Below are 16801 nucleotides of genomic sequence, written 5' to 3'. Positions count from 1 at the left end.
GCATATAGACTCGTTCTGTGGTTTTGTTATTCTTAGCATTTGTCCATCCAACCATCAGTAATCTTTACGGGCCTATTTAGTGAGAGAGTAAGTGTGCTGCGCTCTAGAGTTGGGGGCAGGCTCACATTCTAGTGGGAGAGACACAAGTATTAGTAAGTATTAGTAAGGGTGCTTTGGTGCAAGAGATGCTGGGAAGGAGATCCATACGGGGTAGAGTAGGGGCATAGAAGGCTGACGTGCATTCTGTCTGGAAGCAAGGGGAGTGCTAGAGTTGCAAAAGAGGGGGTGTTTTTCTGTCAGAGTGAGAAAGGGCATTCCGGGAGGAGGGACAAGCAGGCCAAAACTGAGGACAAGAATAGTTAGATGCACTGGAGAAACTGTACATAGTCCAGGAGGAGCTGGTTCTACTATCCACAGAGCCCAGGCACATGGTCTAAGTAAGAGAAACAGGCTAGGGTAAGACAATATGGAGCAGCAGGGACTGTGGCCAACTGGAAGGTGTTTGACGGCTCAAAGGGGGAAGTAGGACTCAGCTTCGAGCAACTGTTTTTGTGAAGGAAAGCTGGCCCACTGTTGCCAGGTTTCCTAAGTTTTTTTTTTACTTTTTTTTTTTTTTAAGATTTTATTTATTTATTTGACAGAGAGATATCACAAGTAGACAGAGAGGCAGGCAGAGAGAGAGAGAGAGAGAGAAGCAGACTCCCTGCTGAGCAGAGACCCCCGATGTGGGACTCGATCCCAGGACCCTGAGATCATGACCCGAGCTGAAGGCAGCGGCTTAACCCACTGGAGCCACGCAGGCGCCCCTTCCTAAGTTTTTAAGAGAAGCCGGAAACCCATGTTTTTATGGGAAATCTCCTGACTTTGAAACATTGGTCTAACACTGGGAAAGCCAAACAAACTATCCCAGGGGGCTGCCAGTTCACAGCCTCTGGTTTAGACTCTAACAGTGGGGAATGGGGTGGCATAGGAGGGGATGAAGCTTTGTGCTGGCAGGCCTGTGTCTGACCATGAGGCAAGGGTCCGCAAGCGTGCAGGACCCGGTCAATCAATGCTGGCTCTGCAACGAGTCAAGGAATGTGAACTTTACCTGAAAAGTTAGGGCAGACTGACATTCATGGTGGAGGACTGAAAGTGAGGGCCAGTGTGTTTTGTGACCATCACTCCATCTGACACGGGGGAGCAGTGAGGTGGGACAAGATGCTTCACAAGGCTCCAGGCAGGAGGTCCTGGCAGTGAGAGCCAAGACTTGGAGGAGAAGGAGAAGAGGGATTCAAGAGGAATCCCATCTCCACAGACTAGAGAGGACAGGAGAGAGGAGACTCCTGGCCCACAGGGATGACTCAGTGCTGCTTCTCCCCAAAGTGGGGGATCTGGGAGAAGTATGTGGGGGCAGAGAGAGGAGGACCAAGGAGTCTGGTTTGGGCCATGTTAAGTCTAGATGCCCATGGGACACCCAAGGGAAGATATGCCATTTGGCCAAACATGCAGCTCTCCAGAGAGGGAGGGGTGAAGACTCAGAACTACACCTCCACCCAGTCCACTTTCCAAGGGCCTCTAAGATCTCTGTTCTCTTTGGATTGCTCTTTGGTCTGAGAGTTGAGAAGTTTATTTCTCGGGTGTTGCTTTGTGTTTTGTTCCTGAAAAGGCTGAAGAAGGAGAAGGTGGATCTGTACATATGAAGTAGAAATCTGAGCATACATCAGCTCTGATCCTTCTCCCCACCTCCGCCCCATGCCTTGGCAGCTGGCGGCGGGGAAGGGCTGGGCAGAGAACACACGGGAGACACAGGCCCCATAGGTACTGCCTAATAAAAATCTCTTTCCCCTGGAGCCAGTCTCTGAGCTCTGCTCTTGTCAGCTCTTGCAATGGGATTTTACCTGCACTCAAGAGAAGCAAAGGATTTGCTAAGCAGACTGAGGGTTGAACAAGCCCACTTATGAGAGCAGGCTTTTAGCAGCATCATTTGCATTCCAACAATGAGTGTACAAATTATAAATGACTTCTAATCTATTTTTAAAGCGGTTTTAAGACTTCTCATCTGCTGTCAAGAGTGTCACTGAATATACCAAGGACATCCACAGCAACATTACAGTCCTTTTGAAAAGAAACTATGCTAGTAGAGAACTCACCTTCATCAAGCTTCTGCCAGATACAAATGCCAGGCTCTGTGCTAGCCATTTCAGGGGCATTGGATCATTAAGGCCTCCCTGTGGTCCCCAGAGGCGTGGCACCATTATCGTTTCTTGCAGAGGAAAGGAGGCCAGGCTCAGAGAAGGTGAGCCCCTGATGCTGACCCGCTCATTGTTAGAGTGCGGAGTCACCCATGACTGCGATTACCTCTGGGTTCGTTCTAATACACCTCACAGTGAGTACTCACTAATTCCTATTTCTGTTCCTCAACCAGAGCAAGAAGGGGGTGAAAAGAGCTTCACAGGGTTTGGAGAGAGGAAGCTGAGAAGTCAGAGCAAAGAGAAAAGATACAGCCCCCAAAAGACAGGAGGAGGGTTCTCCCAGGGCTGGTCATGGGTGTGGCCTGGGAGCTCCCCCTGGGCAGGTTATTTCCCCTCTCCAGGCCTCAGTCTACCCATCTGGAAAGGGTGGCATTTGTCCTCCACAGCAATGTTCCTGGCTGCAGTTGCTGGTGTTCCAAATCTTTCACCGTATTGGAAAACCCCCTACACTCTCAGCCACTTACTCCTGCTTTTGTCAGTTCACCATTGTACTCCAGGACATTATTTTAAAGGTAAACATTATATGCACTTAAACGGAATAGAATATCACTTGTCACACATGGAAGCTAACCACCCAAATAAAGAAAAATAAAAAATAAAAAAATAAAAAATGTGATTAAACTCTACTCAGCTGTTGTGGCCTGAGGTCTGCATATGTTCTCTCCCCTCCTCTCACTCCTTCTGCCTTCCTCCCTCCTTCCCTCTCTGTCTCAGTCTTGGTTAGCAGGGAGCAAGTGCCTGGAAGTGCCAGGGGGCTGGGTGTTGAAGACACACTGGTGCTGAGCTGAGTCTCTCCTCCTCCAGAGAACTAGCAGCCATGAAAGGGAGCTGGAGCCAGAACCCCTTTCCCAATACTGAGGCAGCATCACCTAGTGCCTCCTGAAAAGGCCTCCCCAGTCCCTGGAGTCTGGGGTGGTGCTCTGCAGAAAGCCAGGCCAGAATTCCTGCTGTCACCCTCTCAGCACTGTCACAGACTGGCCTTGAAAGCCCCCAGAGGACAGAGAAAGAGGGAGTGGGTGCAATTCCAGAATGGTCACTCTTTCGGTGACAAGGAGGTGAGCATGCCTCCCCACGCTGTCTCCTTTTTGATACAGGAGGGAGGGGCAGGGGGGCTCTAAGGGGGCTTCAACCCAGCATTCCTTCTGCCCTCTGGGGAGAGTGCTTGAGCCTTGGTTTCTTTCCTTGCATGGTGAGACCCCTCAAGTGTGCCCTCAGTCACCTTCAGGGTGCAGCAGCCTGTAATCCCTATAATCCCATATTAATGAATTTATGTGCCCCGGAGCAGGCTTACTTGGGGGTGGGAGGATGGAGAAAATGAAGCAAACTCCTCTCCCTCCCTGGCAGGCTGGAGGAGAACCGAGGGCTTGCCCCTAAAAGGGGCAGAAGGGGGTTAAATTGCACATCAACCCTGAGCTCTAGTCAGTCTTTGTTTGGGCACTGCCTATGTCGTGGGTGTGTGGGTCCCCACTGGGGCCCCCTCTGCTGTCCTGTGCAAGTTTCTGGGGTACGTGCATGCTCATGACCATCCCCTTCTTGTCTCCAAGGGGTCTCCCCTACTTGGCTTTGCTCAGTTACTGGCTTTAATAGGTGGGGTTGGGGAGGGGGAAGGACAGAGAATGTTAGACGTTAGACTGAAAAGATCAGAGACTTCTAGTTCATTGTTACTCTACAACCAAGGAGGAAACTGTGGCCCAGAGAGGGAAGGTCTGACCACCTCTCCAGGCTTTCTGACTCCAGGGCCACTCCTCTCTCCCCACATTAATCTTCCTCTCAGGGGGTTGAGGCTTCATATATTGTGAGTGGCTTCCGAGTCTGCAAGGGGACCAGCCAGGTAGACATTCCCATTTAATGGGCCTTGGACTCAGGGTCCAAGCTAACTAGACTCATATCTGTGCCAGTTCCGTGTTCCAGGAGTGTCTTTGCTCACATTGGGCTCCAATCATGACCCCTAGGGATATACTTTCCCCTTTCTGCCTAGAGAGTCTGCCTACTTCCCCTGCCCTTTGCTAGGCTTGACACAATGTCTCCTTCCTCTTTGGAGATTCTGAAACAATCTCACCTGGGCAAGCCAGCAAGACTGTGCAAGCTCCCAAGGCCGCCCCTGGGGTGCCCTCACTGTATCAGGTCCTCTTTCAGCACAGCTGGATTTTGTATGAGCAGAGCTTGTGTAGGTCTTGGAATATGGGCATACTCCTTGACAGCGGGATGGGGGGCTTGCGGCATGATGAGCCACACCTGGAGACCTAGCCTCTCTGCCAGGGACTTCTCCATCTTGCCTTGTCCCTACCCGTCATCTGGTCTTCTGCCTGACCTCTTACCTGTTTTCCATGCCCCCTGCCCCCGCCCAGCCTTGGTCCACTCTCCATCATCCCAGGCCCTCCCCCACTTTGCAGGGAGGAAAAGGTTGGTTTTCTAGTGAGCAAAGTGAGCAGTCCCCAGATCCCCCCCGGGACAGTGGCAGGCAGGTGCTTGGAGACCCTGTCCATGCTGGAGTCAGAGTTGGCGTGGGCTGGGCCAGGGGCAGGGAGAGGGCTACAGATCCTGCTGATTGAAAAGCTAAAGCACCAACTTGTCTGCAGTTTGAAACCAGAGGCATGTGAGTAAAGCCATAGCCGACGCCACTGATGCCACCAAGCCTGTTCCCACCGTGAAAGGACCTTTTGTTTTACCCCTTGATTCGTGGGTGAGCAGTGATTCCATTTTAATTAAATACACAGCGCTTGGGGTTGAGCAAGCTGCCAAAGCCCTCTGTTCCAGGGTCCAGGGGGAGCAGGATGGGGAGGCTGGGGGTGCTCACCTTGCCAGAAAATGGTGAGCAGGAGGGAGCAGAGAGCCTGGGGCAGGTGGCTGTGTGCCTGTCAGCAACCAGTTAATATTCAGTGCAGAGGAATTCACCCTGCAGGACGCCAGACCCCCTTGGGCATCTGGTTAACGGCACCTTCAGGGACACACTTAGGGGAAAAAACCCAAGGATAGGAGTAAGATATTTCTGATTTTGCACAGGCCTGGCAGGGACTCAGGGAGGAGCAGGTGGAGGGCTATGCTGGGTGACAGCCTTTCCACCCCCACTGGCCCCAGCTTCTCTGCTCTCTGATACCATTTTCTGTGCCTGCTATCGGCTGGTTTCCTGCCCAGAAACAGTCCAAAGATCAACAAAACAGCACAGACAAAACTCTGAATTGAGAATCCTGCAGGAAACTGAGCCCAAGTACCCATCCCACTTTTCCTTTGATCCATCATCATGGTCCAGATGTGTCCTCCTCCAAGAAGCCCTCCGGAATCCAGTCTATCCCCTACCACCGCACACTCCACGTTACCCATCACTCTAAAATCCTCCTGTTTGTTTATTTGAATTCTTGCATACTGGCTATCTCTTCCATGTAGAACATAGACTCCATGAGGACAGGAGTTTTGTCTTATTCAGTCAGTGCCTGACACAAATCATGTACTCATTAATGGTTGAATGAATACACTTGGGTAAAACTTAGGGGCAAAGACTTCACCTAAAAACACAATGTAATTTTAATAATGTACAATTCCATTGTGAATATTTTGATTCTGGAGATCATCCAATCAAAAGAGGTTCCCTGAGCCCCTGTCCCACTCTGTGCCAGTCCCCAGGCTGTGTAGTGCTAGGGTTATAGCAGTGAAGCCAGCATCATGCCACCTTCAAGGGGCTCTCAATCTAGAGGAAGACAGACACAAAATCACAGTTTAGTGGGACAAGGCTATAGCGGAGGGCCAGAGGGAGTTCAGGCAAGGGAATGATAGGCTTCCTGAAGAAGGGAAGCATGAGCAAAGGTGTACCTGGGAGAGAATAGCCCACAGTCAAAGACTGCCCAGAGGGTGAGGCCAAGAGGGTGAGAACCAGTGGTGAGAATGGCAGAGCCTGGGGTAAAGAAAAGGTGAATATATGTCTCAAAGAGTCTTCAAATGCCAGACCCAAGATCCACACCTTGCCTGGAAGGCATTAGAGAGCCAATGAAGGTCATTCAGTAGGGGCAGGATGCCAGCAGAGCTATGCTTTAAGAAGATTCCTCCAACAGCAACGCAGAGTATAGACCAGGGCCCCAGAGGATTTGGGACCTGCCTTTGCTTCCCTTGGAGATATGAAATATGATCGCAGGCACTGGGCCCTTCTCTGAGGACAATTGTTAGTGCAGGCCTCTGCAGAGAGCCCAAGAGTAACACAGGGGCAGGTGGGATCACTTACCTGATATAAGATATGCTTTCCTCTGAAGGGGATAAATGTTGTCCTGGATTAGTAGCTGAGAGCGCAGGTCCCATATCAGTGTACCTTGGGTATGATCTCCAGACCTGGGACTACAGGTCATCACCCTGCTTGGTCTCCTAAAACAAAACAAGACAAAACAAAACAAAACAAAACAAAAAACACCTAGGAAGTGCTATCGTCTTGTTTAAATGCATGTTGTGCATTCAATCAGCAAACACTCATGTAGTGCAAACCCATGTTTTTTGTTTGCTTACATCCTTGCATTCAACCACAGATCCTTCCAGAGTATGGGCTGATGGAGGGAACTGAAAGGGCAAAGGCTCAGAGGTAAAAATGAGTTTAGAGTAAGTTGATGACGAGGAGGCTAAGGATCTTTTATTTTAAATTCCTGTTACATCAGGGTGGAGTTCTTGTTTTCTTGGGAGGGTGAAGAGTTGGGAAGTGTGGAAGCCACAATTCTTTGTGTTCACCCATTTTTGTATTTTAATAACATAAAGTTTATGATATTAGGCTAAGTGCTTCACATATGTCCCTTGATATTTATAATAACCCACAAAAATAAGGACAATAATTACTGCCACTTCACAAGTGAGTAAGCTGCCACACAGAGAGGTTAAGTCACTTGCTCAAGGTCACACAGTTTGGGAGCAGAGTGACCAAGTTTTGAACCCAAGGGACTCTGACCCCATGAATCTGTTTTTCATCACCACGGTAGCACTCTGTCCTTCACATACCTCTATAGCTAGCTTGGTTCACCCCAAATCATACTCAGTTCACGTCTTTGTGAGCCTTTTCCAGAACATACATCTCAGGGGATCTTGTCCTTTCCCTGAATGCCGGGGAGGCCCCATGCATTCTGAGGAGTCTCCTTGGCCTGTGACCTTAGCATTTACCTTCCCATTTACCTTACCACTCTCCAACAGAAGCTGCCGCCCCTTCCCCAGTAACCCAGCCTGGAGTCTATTCCAAGGTCTTGTTCTAATTCTTCCTCTTCTAATTATGTGACATTTCCCTGTCTACAAGTTCTTTTTCTATTTAATCCTTGCCACATCCTTCTGAGGATTGGTGGCTGAAGGGCCTTTTGATGGAGGAGATAACTAGAACTCCAAGACCTAAGAATTTTGGCAATAATAAAAATTGCAACAGCTAAATGTATGTAGAGTAGATACTGGTATTGTTGTTCCCTTTTAGTAGGTGGGAAAACTGAGGCACTGAGCTCTAGAGTAATAAGGTCACAGATAGTAAGAAATGGAACAGAGATTCAAACCCAGGAAGTCTGGCTCTAGAACCACACTCTGGGAAACATTTCATTTGGCTGCCACACATCTGTCTAGTGTGGAGGTCAGAAATGCTTGGTAAATATTTGGAGATGACTTGATTGATAATTACTGACCCCTCTTTTAGCTCCACTGGTGGCTTCCTCTTTCTTTCCTTCACAGTCTAGGGTTTCTGACTGCCCTACCACAATAGAATCCTGCATGCCCAAGGGGCTATCTTTAGTCCCCTGGGAGGACATGCTTCTCTCTGTGTGTGAATGTGTGTGCCCTATGCCATTTTGCTGAGAATACTTGTGTGGAGCATGTCTGAGGGAAGCCAATTGCAACAGAGCTCTTATCCCTTCAGCCTCCTTCCTTTGGGGAGGAAGGCTTTCTTGACTGCCTGTTTCTCCTGTCTCTGGGTTTCTGCTGCCAGCTGACTATAGAGTTTTCATCCTAAGAGACAGAGAGAAGTGGCCCTTCAGAATTATTTGAGCCTTCTTCAGGATACTCTAGTATTCATTGGAAACTAAGCTATGGAAGATTGAAAGCCAAGGAATTCACAATCCTGCTTGGGATTGTTTTTTCCTCTTTGAAGAAATATGCGCTCATGTGACTGCTAAAGTGACTCTTAACATTCTAAAGTGACAGCCTCTCCCTCTACAACTGTGATATGCAGCTTGCTCATTTAAAAAAAAAATGATTTTTTTTTTAAGAACTTGTTTTCAAAGCTTTGGCATCTCCCTTGAGGTAATTAGAAACACAATGGAGACCTGAATAATCTTAATTTGTGGTCACTGCATGAGATCAATGAGGAAATCAATTCATTCAGCAGACATTTATCAGATGCATGATCCTGGTGATAAGATGACATTCAGTCACACAGAGTCCCTGCCCTCATGGAACTTAGGTGCTATGCAAGAGAGAAAGACGGTGCACTAATAAACCAAGTCAGCCATTTCCAATGATGGTGACTGCCAGGAAGGATATGGCACAAGATGATGTAAGGGAGTGATGAGAAGCTACCTAGCTCAACTAGTCAGGAAGGGCCTCTCTGAAGAGGGGACCTTTGAACTGAGAGCTGAGTGACAAGCAGGCAGCTATGCAAAGATTTGAGGGGAGAGCATCCCAGGCCCAGAAGTACAGTCAGTGCAAAGCACCAAGTTGGGAATGAGCTTGGTGAGTTCAGGGAAGAGCAAGGGCGAGGACAGCCCTAGGAGATGAGGTAAGAGAGTTGGGCAGAGGCCAGTTCATGCAGACACTTGTAGACCATGGAAAGAGTTTAGATTTTACCCTATTATGTAGACCGCATTTCTGTTGATTAACAAATCGATGTTTGAATCCAGAAAGGGTGATAGATTATGGTCATGTTCGTTGTTTTGTTCTGGAAACAAAATTTCCAAGCATCAGATAAACATAATTTTGATGAAGGTAATAATACACTTACTGGGAGTTGTTGGGGTCTCTTTAAAAGAGTCAGAGCAATTTGGTATAATGATCACAAGGTTCAAGTTTCAGCTCTGAAATTTCCCTGCTGTGTGACCTTGGGTACTCATCTACTATTTCTGAGTCTCTGTTTCCTTACCTGCACAGTGGGGTGATATTTGACTCACAGGGTGATTGTGAAGATGGAAAGGGATAATGTCACACACAAAAGAAGTATTTTATAAATTTCAGGAGGTATGTGCTGGAAACATGTATTATTCCATTAAGAACTCTCTATTTAGGCACCCCTTACTAATTAGGACCTTAGATGGGAAATGCCTACTAGAGACCTCTACTTGGGGGGCGGGGAGAGGAGGGAAGATATTTAAAAAGAGTAACAGCCACATAATCCCCTGAGGACTTCTAGCAGGTCTCCTTCCAATGCCACCCTTCTCCCCCCTCCCCCCACCCCACTCTGCACCTGATGGCACCCTGTCTGTAAAGGCCCACTTAAAGCAGAACATGCCTGCCTTGCAATGGCTTCCCGGAGAGAGTGGGAGGGACCTGTCTGGGGCGGGCCTATGAAAGCCTCGGAGTGCACTGAGGTCAGCAGTACTGGAGCCAATCAGTATGGAGGCGTGTGGAGCTCTCCAAGGTCCTGACCAACGGGGGCTCCCAGAATACTGCAGTCCTTTTTGTATAGCTCTTGCTCCAGTCGCGTTGTTTTAGAATTGGATTGTGGTTACCACATGTAGAATCCGGTAGATCAAGAACAAGTATCTGGAAACATAACCACATTTGGAATCCGGTAGACTTGGGTTGAAACCTGCTGGTGACCTTAACTACTTAAACCTCCATTTCCTCATCTGTAAAATGGGGATGGTGATGCCTGTTTCGTACTGACCGTGGGAGTTAATGTGCTAAAACACTGAAAGAACCTAATGCAATGCCAGACAAATACAGATGTTTTTGTAAACACCCAGGGTGTTTCTCTGTCTAGCCAGTGAACTCTCAGAGAAGCCTATTATAGGTTGGAATTTTGGTTATGAGAGTATGGACACTAGAATCTCTCAGACCTAGTTCAAATTCCAGCTCTGTTTCTTCCTGGCTAGTGTGAATGACTAAACTACTCTAAATTCTAGTTTCCTCACCTGTAAAATGGGGCTAATCCTCCCTACTTAATAGGGTCTAATACTTAGAATAATAGCTAGTAAACACTCAATAAAAACTTGTGGATTTAGATTGAATTTTTAGGGAAACTTCTTTTCCTTTTCTTTTAAAAATAGAATTGTATTTGAAATACATCTCTAACCCAAGAGTAGGTTTATGCTATTACCTGAACCCTGTTAAAAGGGGCCAGGCAGTAAATAAAAGCAAATGGTTGTGTTCCCGTGTGATGGTGTGAAATGAAATGAAAAGTGACCTGTGTTTAAGTTGATCATATATAACCACTGTGGGAACACCATAATTCTTAGAAGAGGTCTAAGGTGCATGACCATCAATGTTTCATGGTCATGATCCCAAGAGAAAGACCTGCTCTCAGAAGGGACAGAGCCCTTGAAGTGTAAGAAGGAAGATGTCTGTGAGGTTTGTTGTTAAAATTTTCATACTCATAGGGGAAGAAAAGAAAGCTGTGTGCCTTTGAGTACCTGAAAATTTTCCAAAAGAAAAGAACAAAGTGGGGTTGGACAGAGTCCCTGTGGGACAAAAAGGAAAGCACGTGGATATGAGAGTCACCCAAGCTTGATTTCCACTGCCTGCTCCACCCACTTAGCTGGGTGACTTTATTTATCTTTAAATTTTAATTATGGAGGAATTTCAAACATACCAAAAATAGTATGGTAAAGCCTTGTATACTCATTACCCAGCTTCAGTAATTATCACCCATTGGTTAATCTTGTCTCATCTCTCCCCAGTCCATTTCCCTCCCTTCTGTATTGTAGTGAAGCAAATCAGCTGGGTGGCAGTAAATATTCACCTCTCTGGGCCCGTTTCTTCATCTGTAAATTAGAGATGATGGTAGCATCAAAAGCACAGGATGTCTGGGAAGATGAAGAAAGAGAAAGAAAAGCTTGACAGTGGTTGCTTTCAAGGTCTGGGTTCCCCATTCTTCCCAGCCTCCCACCTGGTTAAGGCCTGGATCAATACAGACTTGGACCTCAGATTCCCTTTTCCATTTTGGGGTTTTCTGATCTGCTTCCCACTCAAATTTGACCTCAGCATGCACTCACCTTCTGGAATTTGCCCCCATTATTCTAGTAACTCCTCACTTTTGGGAGTTGAGATTGTTCCTCAAATCCTTTGGTCTACCCAGATACAGAGCTGATGAAAATGCCATCGATTTGGAGGTCAGTAAGGATGGGTTTCTAGCACAATAGTTAAATGGGCTTCACCAGTGCAGCCTTCAGCTTCTTCATCTGGAATAGTACCAAGTTTATGTCATGAAGGACTTTGCGAAATTTAAACTGTGAGGACTGTTGCAATGCCTGATGTTCTGCTATTCATTCCCTTTAGTGTGAGCATTGTAGAAAGAGATTGTAGCCATCCAGGAAAACAGAACTGTATCAAGAGGAGAAGCCCAAGATCAAAAGAGCATTTTTTTTAGATTTTATTTATTTATTTATTTGACAGAGATCACAAGTAGGCAGAGAGGCAGACAGAGAGGAGGAAGCAGACTCCCCACCGAGCAGAGAGCCCGATGAGTGGCTTGATCCCAGGATCCTGGGATCATGACCTGAGCTGAAGGCAGAGGCTTTAACCCACTGAGCCACCCAGGTGCCCCAAGAGCATATATTTTTAAGATGGCAGAACATGGCTTACTTGAAACAGATGGGAATGATCAGTAGAGAGGAAACAAAAGGGAAGATTGAGGGAGTCCAGTGTACTCACTGGAATAAATTCTTGTGTGAGGTTTCACTATCAGTGGGACCCTGGACACAGAGGCCTTCAGGACCAGCAGGTGTGTTTGAACCTTATCCTGTAATCAGTGGTGCCATTGGAGAACTTTGAGCAGGAGGTGACATGGTCATGCCTGCTGTGTGGAGAATTGATTGGTGAGGGCAAGTCAGCTTCAGGAGACCCATTGAGGGGGTCTGGGGAATAGTCAAGTGAAGGGCACTGTATCTACTCTTCACTGAATACCCTGTACCTGGCATATCCTGGGGATTCAATTAAACATTCATGGAAGGATCATGTGCTCAGATAAAGAATATGTAGACCAGGATTTGTGAACTCACATGCCTATAGGAACTGAACAATTTATAAAATAAGGGAAGGGGGACAGATGTGATGCAACAGGGCAATCTAAAGGCACACACCCCCTCTAAAAATGGCAACAGCTATTTGACCCCAGCCCACTGCTATCCTGAAGACCCAGTGTTGCCAGAATTTTCGAGAGGATCCAGAAGCCTAGATTCTTTTTTTTTTTTTTTAAGATTTTATTTATTTGACAGACAGAGATCACAAGTAGGCAGAGAGGCAGGCAGAGAAGGGGAAGCAGGCTCCCTACTAAGCAGAGAGCCTGATGCGGGGCTCGATCCCAGGACCCTGAGATCATGACCTGAGCTGAAGGTAGAGGCTTAACCCACTGAGCCACCCAGGTGCCCCCAGAAGCCTAGATTCTTATGTGACTCACCCCATCTTTAAGCCAGAGTAATCCAAAAGAAATATAATTCATGCCACAAAGGGAATTTTACATTTTCTAATAGCCACGTTTAAAGAAATCAAATGAAACAGGCAAAATTGATTTTTAATTATCTATTTTAGTTAACCAAATATACCCAAAGTATTAGCTCAACATATAATTGATATGGGAAAAAATGAGAAATTTTATATCTTCCTTTTTTTCATGGTAAGCCTTTGAAATTTGATGTGTGTTTTACACTTAGAGCACATCTGACTTAGGACTAGTCACATTTCAGATGCTCAGTAGCCGTATGTGGCTCCCAGCTCCCTTCTTGGACTGCACAACCTTAACATTGGCTCTGAGTTTTTAAAAATACAGTGAGGATTCTATTCCACTGATCTGTGTGTCTGTTGCTTTGACATAATCACTCTGTCTTCATTACTATAGCTTAATAGTAAGTTTTGAAATTGTGAAAAGTGAATCCTCCAATTTTCTTCTCATTCAAGATTTTTTGGCTATTCTGTGCCCCTTGTATGTTCATATGAATTTTAGCATCAGCTTGTTAATGTGTGCTTCCCCCCCTCCATACACTCCCCCCAAAAAGCCAGCAAAGATTCAATAGGGATTGCTTCGGATCTGTATGCCAATTTGCCATCTTCACAATATTACATCTTTCAATAGGTGAAAATTTAAAAAAAAAAATGTACAGTGCCTAATTGCTGAAAATTATCAAGGATACTCATGGGGAAAAATGGGGACTAGTTAAGTGTTAGTGAGCAAAATCATGCAAGGGCTAAACAGTTGATAGAGCACACCTGAGACCACTATCCTCAGAAAGTCCTGTTTGTAAGATTGGGCCTTCACCAGAATCTGAGAACCTCGATTTTGGGAGGGTTCCCTCCATTCCCTGATAAGAAGGGCCCCCTATGCCTAAACTGTGCTACAATATGGTTCATTCTGAGCACGTTTTTTCCTTCTAGGAGTCTGGAATTTGGGGATGAGCTACACAGCGGTGCCTATGTGACTTGCCCCTAGTGAAAGCCCTGGGCACTGAATCTCTAAAGGGCCTAGATGGTCAGGGTGCCTGGGTTGCTCAGTTGGTTGAGCATCTGACTCTTGATTTCAGGTCATGATCTCCAGGTCATGGGATTGAGCCATGTGTGGGGTTCCAGGCTCAATGGATTGTCTGCTTGAGATTTTCTCTCTCCCTGTCCCTCTACCCCTACCCCTGCTGGAGCACACATGCTCGCTCTCTCTCTCTCTCTCTCAAATAAATGAATAAATCTTAAAAAAGAAATAAATAAAGAACCTACCTAGTTGATTACCTTTAAAAATAATCAGTCAATCAAGCAATCAATCCTAGTGAGGGTCAAAGAGAAGATGGCTTCAGTGCCCAACTTGTGGGTCCTGGAGTAAAGTAACGTGGCTGAAGCCCAGTCAGGCCTCCTGGTTGTTATCTGTACTCAGACCATCCCCACTCCCCTCCTGTCTGAGCTGTCTGCCAAGGAGAACACCAAGGATAATGAGGTGCTTTTGAGCTTCCAGTAGGAATCCCTTCTTGCCTGGTGTCCCCACTCCACAGCTTGTTAAGTGTGGGGACCAGGAGGTAGGAGTCTAGGAGCTAAGCTTCATGTCAGCAGACATGGACAGTGGTCACTGAAACCTGGTCCTCAGTCCCTGAGTCTAAGACACCCATGTTTCAGACCTTCCTTGCTGGAGCCAAAGTTGTGAGCATAGCTGCCCCTCCCTCAGCTTCAGCTACTTCAGCTGGAGAGGAAGGACACACAGGGGGTTCTGGCAGGAGGACCCATTTCTCCCATGGCCGCTGGCAGCTGCTGAAGAAAGTCCCAGGCTAATGATGGGCAGAGTGGATTCCAGAACTGCTCTGCCCTGCTTCTCCACCTTGGGATACAAAAGGTTGGGCTGATAGGCAGGGGGAGGTGAGGATCCATCAGTCCTGGCCAATCCAGAGAAGGAAAGAATGGTCCAGGGGGACTCCTAGAGCCTTCAGCAGGACAAGAATATTCTAGAAGGGTTTTGGGGGGCCCTTTTAAAAATTAAGCTTAAAAAAATTTTTTTAAAGATTTTATTTATTTATTTGATAGACAGAGATTACAAGTAGTCAAAGAGGCAGGCAGGGAGAGAGGAGGAAGCAAGCTCCCTGCCGAGCAGAGAGCCCAGGACCCTGAGACCATGACCTGAACTGAAGGCAGAGGCTTTAACCCACTGAGCCACCCAGGCACCCCAAAAATTAAGCTAAAATTTTTAAACAGTAAAACTTGTTCTTTTTAGTTCACAGTTCTATGAGTTTGGACAAATGCATACAGTTATATAACCATCACTCTAGTTAAAGTATAGAGTGGTTTCATCACCCCTAAAACATCCCCTCATCACTTGGTAGTCAACCTCTTGCCCTCCCCCAACTCACCGGCAACCACTCATCTCTAGATTTGCCTTTTGCCTCTCACCGTCTGGATGGAATCGTGTGGTACATAATCTGTGTGTCTGGCTTCTTCCCCTGTGCATCACACACTTGAGATTCTACCACATGTATCCATAGTTCCTTCCTTTTCATTGCTGAGGAGTATTCCATGGTAAGGATGCTCCAGAGCTCACTTCTTCAGTTTTTTGGTCTTTTCTTGAGAGGCATTAGGTTTGTTTTCGGTTTTTGGAGCTATGAATAAAGCCACCTTATTCTTGGGTGAACATGAGTTTTTATTTCCCCTGGGTAAATACACAAGAGTGGAATTGCTGGGGTGTGTGGTAGGTGTAGGTCTAATTTTATAGGAAACTGCCCAGTTCTTTTTCCGCGTGGGTGTCCTGGTTTGCATTCCCACCAGCAACGGATGGGAGCCCGGCCCTTCCACATCCTCATGGGAGCCCGGCCCTTCCACATCCTCATGGGAGCCCGGCCCTTCCACATCCTCAGCGGCACCCGATATGTTGTCACTGTACTGCTACCTCTCCTCTAGCGCGTCTCTCATGACGTCACCTCTTAGCCCATCTGGCTCCTTTGATGCTCTGCAAGCCCCCAAGGGGCTGTGCCCTAGTCATTTCTGTATCTCCAGGCCTAGGACATACCCAGAAAGAGGAAGGCAGTGAGCGTTTGAGCTTCTGCTACAGGCGCACTTGCTCGCTGGCCCCTGAGGGACTTCTAGTCTTCCTTAGACTCCAGTGGCCTCTCTGGATCACTCTTCTCATCCCCCAGAGAGGGAGCTTCTTGCAAATGGGGGTGGCCAGAAGTCAGACGACTGGGCCAGACTTATACAGCTCTGCCAGCTGTACCTCCAAAGGGGCCCATCCTGGCCATCCCAGCCCCCAGATCCTCCCAATGACTGATATCTCAAAGCCAAGTGCACACGTACGCCCCGGTCTGTAGGATCTGTTCCCTCCTTGCTGCCCCAACTCATGCCCAGAAGTCAGGGTCTGGGACATGCTACTGACTCCCAATTCTTTTAATATCAATATACGGGCTCATGAGGCATTCCTGGCCATGGACAACTCTTTGACAATCCATCTAGACTTAAATCTAACAGGAGAGATTACTTCTAATTGGCTCTATTTCTAGTTCTCTTCTTTTCAGATTTTATTTATTTATTTGAGACAGAGCAAGAGAGAGCTTGAGCAGGGGGAGAGGCAGATGGAGAGGGAGAGAAGACTCCCCGCTAAGCAGGGAGCTAATGTGGAACATGACCCGAGCCAAAGGCAGACACTTCACCAACTGAACCACCCAGGCGCCCCCTAGTTCTTTACTTCTTAACAGTAATTTCCAACCCTTCTGAGCCTCACTTTGTAAAAATGGGCATAAAAAGTATCTCTATCTCTTCAGACTGTGGTAGGGATATGGTGAACTACTGCTCGTGGCTCACTCAGGAGGGAAGCTTGGACGGAGGTGCCCAGGGAGTGCTGGGGAGCGCAGGCCTCATGAAGCACCTTTCTCCCTGGGGCCTCCATCTTGTTCGAGTTTCACCGTGGCCCTAAGCAGATGGTGCCACAATCCTCTCAGAACGTTCATGCCAGATGGTTA

General features: G+C 47.2%; 1 protein-coding gene across 12 annotated transcripts in view; it reads left to right on the top strand.

Moving 5' to 3' along the window:
* The window catches only part of ATP2B2 (ATPase plasma membrane Ca2+ transporting 2), a 367384-nt gene that overhangs the window by 98689 nt on the left and 251894 nt on the right, over window positions 1-16801 (top strand). Inside the window, exon 1 of one of the 12 annotated variants that reach the window (XM_045990361.1) lies at window positions 2303-2368. The exons of the other annotated variants lie outside the window; for them this stretch is intronic. The gene's annotated coding sequence lies outside the window, so the exon portion shown is untranslated. Of the gene's footprint in view, window positions 1-2302; window positions 2369-16801 lie in introns of those variants that run through there. 12 annotated transcript variants of the gene reach the window in all.

Source organism: Meles meles, chromosome 20 (assembly GCF_922984935.1).
Source record: "Meles meles chromosome 20, mMelMel3.1 paternal haplotype, whole genome shotgun sequence".
Lineage (NCBI taxonomy): Eukaryota > Metazoa > Chordata > Mammalia > Carnivora > Mustelidae > Meles > Meles meles.
Note: the sequence above shows the minus strand (reverse complement) of the source record. Positions and strands in the feature narration are given on the sequence as shown.